The sequence below is a fragment of the Limulus polyphemus genome, unplaced genomic scaffold, assembly GCF_000517525.1.
Source record: "Limulus polyphemus unplaced genomic scaffold, Limulus_polyphemus-2.1.2 Scaffold179, whole genome shotgun sequence".
Lineage (NCBI taxonomy): Eukaryota > Metazoa > Arthropoda > Merostomata > Xiphosura > Limulidae > Limulus > Limulus polyphemus.
In genome coordinates, this window is record NW_013665789.1 from 313,508 (window position 1) to 318,115 (window position 4,608).

Sequence of the window (4,608 nt, forward strand, 5' to 3'; positions counted from 1 at the left end):
CTGACGAGATGATTCTCACGATGCCCCAAAGGATCAACGAACTCCACAAAGCGAAAGGAAGATCTACTAGATATTAATTAAATTATAGATATATCAATTCATGTGAATATGACTGAAATTTTAATTTTGTTCTGAAAAGGTGGTGTCTATTTACTTGTGACCATGCTGTGTATTTATAACACAACGAGGAAATAAAACGTTTTCCAATTCATGCTGTAATTATATTTTGCTTCCTTGATTAACATTAGGAAAAGAGAGCTTACAAAATGAAGTCTCTCTACTTTGTTGTGGTCCCCTGGTGGGATCAGCAGTAAATTTACTGACTTGCAACCTGAAATTTGGGTTAGATTCCCCACGGTGGTGTAACGAGTAGCGTCCTCGTAGGCTTAATTGTTGGAGTTTCAATTAAAACTGCTCTTTACACCAAATTTATTTATTTGGAGGATTTGTCGTGACGAGTGGAGCCACAAGTCACTAACTCAAGGTAATTTACAGTTAGAATAAAGAAACAGAGTCCCAGACCAGCATTGAACAATTATAACAACATTTATTAATCATTTCTAACTAACATCTAATATAAATAAAAACTTTGTTAAACATTAAACACTTCTCAAATGCTGTTAATCGTTATACACTTTGAACGTCGTTAATATAGAATTTCCAGCATTACACATAGATATACTTCTTCTTAGTTTAACATAATATTCCTTTAAAGTTACTTACACTAACTGATTAAGAGAGAAACCATAAACTTTACTTACAATAGAGTTGGATTGGTAAACATGCTGATTTTAAAAACCTTCATAGCTCGAAAACTTCTGCCAGTGAAACTTCAAAACTTCTAGAGGAACTTTTTGAATTCTGGAGCAACTGGCTTCTCAGCTCCAGACACGGGTTTATATACCATAATTTCTTATTATTCTCTCAACCTCCCAAATAGTATCCAGCACTACCTGCAAGTAGCCCATTCTATTGGTTGCTTTAGGGGAATTCCTGGGCTAATCCAAAACCATAACCAAAACTTTTAAGTAATTGGTTACTGTTTTGTTGGGTTAGCTGGTTGCCTATTTACATGTTCTGCTACAACCATGTTCTTTAAGCGATATCACCTCAAAGTACCGCTTTTGCTTGCTAACTACGACTTTATCGTAGCTTTCCTAATGCTAGCGAGTTAGCGTCAGTAACCCAGCAACCTGTCATTGGTACTCGTGCACTTCGATGCTAGGCGAAGCCTTTACGCAACTATGCCACTAACCTTGCTAACTCGAACTTCCTAGTTCCTGGTCTTTTTCTCCCCTACAGGCGTCTTCTTGGCGCCTCTTTTCTACATGGTATAACTTTATTCTTAAATTATTTTCAATTATTTCAATTAGCAAAAATCCTGAAGCAATTGTAAAATTTCCTCAAAAATATTCAATTGCTTCTGTGGACAAAAAGCAGATATGCTATTGTGTAGCTTTGTATTAGAAAACAACAAATATTTTGGTGAGTGTATGCTTAAAATATAACGAAATTACGTGCAATATACAATTTCTAAAAACAAAACAACTTTCTTAATCATTCCCTAATTATTTTTGTTCCTTTATCATATTGTAATGCAGAGGTTGGAGCCATTCCCGCCAATGTTCACTTATAGAGCTCTTTATTATAGGTAGGAATCACAATACTACGTTATGAACAGGCACACCCAACCAATCTGAATGAAGCCTATCATAAACTTACATTTATTTTTAAATTCTGTTGGGAAACTGTAAAAGGAGAATACTTAACATTACATTTGACGTGAAGAAACCGAAAAGGGAAATATATCTCAGTGATAGAGCACTTGTACTGTTTGTCAGAGGCCCCGGAGTTCTTTTTCACTTTTTGGCCGTTTCAAGAAAAAACATGTAATGTTAAATATAGTACAACATTTTGAGTCTTGCCAACAAATTATAGGCAACCTTTTACAACAAACTACAGATAATACAAATGGTCTTGTTTAACAAGAGAAATTCTTATCAGCTGACTGTAACTGTCATTAGGAACAATCATCGGTCGTTTTGATGATAGTCTGTAACTGAGGGTCGTAAAAATGTATGAAATGACTTGAGAATAAACCACAGACGGTCTTGGCGGTCATATCTATAAAGTATAGACGGTAAATTAACTACGGACAGTAAGTGTAACCAACAGAGCGTTGTCACAACAAACTAGAAATGATATCATATAACTACAGAGAGTCTTATCAATTAATTACAGAATTATTATTTTTATCTACAAAGCCTATAACAGTTTTATCCACAAACCACAGAGGGTTTTATCAACAAACTATTATAGGTCATACCAACTAACTACAAATGATATTATGGTCTAACTAACTACAAAAGGTCTTATCAACTAACTACAGATTATTTTATTGTTTAACTAACTAACTACAAATGACCTCATGGTCTAACTAACAAACTACAAAATGTCTTATTAACTAACTATAGATGATTTTATGGTCTAACTAACTAACTACAAAAGGTATTGTCAACTAACTACAGACGATCTTATGGTCTAACTAATTAATTACCAAATGTCTTATAAACTGATTACAAGTGATCTCATGGTCTAACTAACTAACTACAAAAGGTTTATCAACTACTTGTAGATGATCTTATGATCTAATTAAATAACTACAAAAAGTTTTGTTAGCTAACTACAAATAATCTTATGGTATAACTAACTACGCTATGGTTTATACATAAACCACAGAGGGTTTTATCGACAAACTTCTAACTGTTTTATCGACTAACCACAGATGATCTTATGGTCTAACCAATAAGCTAGAAAATGATCTTATTAACTAATTACAGATGACTTTAAGGTTTAACTAATTAACTACACAAATGTATCAACTAACTATAGATGATCTTATGGTCTAGCTAACTAATTACGCTAGGTTTATACAAACTACAGAGGGTGTTAACATCAAACCACTGACCCTTTTATCAGTAATTTACAGATTATTTTGTAAATAAATTACGACAGTCTTATCAGTTAACTGGACGATAACATCAACAGACTTCAGGATCTCATTAGTACACCACAGATAGTATTATCAGCATAGTACGGACATGCAGTCTCGTTAACAAATTACACACGTGCCTTTCAGAATTGTACAGACATGCAGTCTCGTCAACAAACTACACACGTGCCTTTCAGCATAGTACAGACATGCAGTCTCGTCAACAAACTACACACGTGCCTTTCAGCATAGTACAGACATGCAGTCTCGTCAACAAACTACACACGTGCCTTTCAGAATTGTACAGACATGCAATCTCGTCAACAAACTACACACGTGCCTTTCAGCATAGTACAGACATGCAGTCTCGTCAACAAACTACACACGTGCCTTTCAGCATAGTACAGACATGCAGTCTCGTCAACAAACTACACACGTGCCTTTCAGCATAGTACAGACATGCAATGCAGTTTTCTCAACAAACTATATACATAAAACTCGTGAATCTGGGAAACATGTTTTTGTAATCATTGTATTCTCCATACGAAATGTCATATTTTAGTTCATATAAAACTCACTTTGTATGTTTCTTGAAGTCCAGTTTTCAAAATAGTACAATATTCACACACTCTTCGGATGACAATATGCTCAGTATTAATCTTATCAATTCAAAGAACTGCTAAATATAACAAGTACTACACTAGCGGAAAAATAAGCCTCTTATGTGAATTAATGAGTCGTATGTACAGTTCTAACACAGCTGTAAATAAGATATCGACAAGCATGTATAATAAAAAAAATTGATCCAATTACGGAGAAATATGTCATAATGTAGATCAGAGTAATTCGGTGTGTGTACGATTTTTGGACTTGTGTTATATATGGTAACGATAATCGTAAAAATTTGTGATGGAAAAGTGGATTTCATGCTTTAATGTGCGTTAATTTTAGTTACAATAACTACAAAACCTTAGAACAGACGAACCGGATGTTAATCTAAGATTTGAGTTACGCGTTTTATCAATATAGAGTAAACATTACTTAGTAAACAACTTTAACTGGTTTTATTCCAAGTTCGACGATACGGTCCCCGTATTTTACTATGTACTTTAGCTAAAGTTGTATTACAGTTTTTAATAAGAAACTAACCTAAAATACTCACACTCGCTGTAGAGTTAAAAACCTCTCACCCACTCATGATTCACAGAAACCCCATTGTACCGATCAATTAATTTGATAACTACCCCGAACGAACGAAAGTTCTGTATGGGTGTTTTGGTCGAAGTCATGGGAGGTCAGGTACAACGATACCCCCTTACCCCCTGTACGATAGTTTTAATTTTATTTCACTTATTTTGTTTATTCTTTGGGAAAATGTTAAATTTCGTCCGAGTACTCCTTTTGACACCTTTCCTTGGAACATTTAATGTGTTATTGTCACTTCACTTACGTTAGGTTTGCGAGAAAGTCCTGCACATTCACAAACAGTTCTATTGATAATCACACACTTTTCACAAGATCGAGACACACAGTTGCGTGTCTTGCGGCCAAAAAAACAACAACAAAACAGCCTGCATTGTTTGTTTGTTTTTGAATTTCGCGCAAAGCTACACGAG

At 34.5% G+C, this 4,608-nt stretch overlaps 1 protein-coding gene across 2 annotated transcripts in view; it reads right to left on the reverse strand.

Annotated features, from left to right (window-relative positions):
- The window catches only part of LOC106478085 (neuropeptide CCHamide-1 receptor-like), a 31,008-nt gene that overhangs the window by 10,555 nt on the left and 15,845 nt on the right, over positions 1–4,608 (reverse strand). The window contains exon 1 of one of the 2 annotated variants that reach the window (XM_013938597.2): positions 762–1,034. The exons of the other annotated variant lie outside the window; for it this stretch is intronic. The gene's annotated coding sequence lies outside the window, so the exon portion shown is untranslated. Of the gene's footprint in view, positions 1–761; positions 1,035–4,608 lie in introns of those variants that run through there. 2 annotated transcript variants of the gene reach the window in all.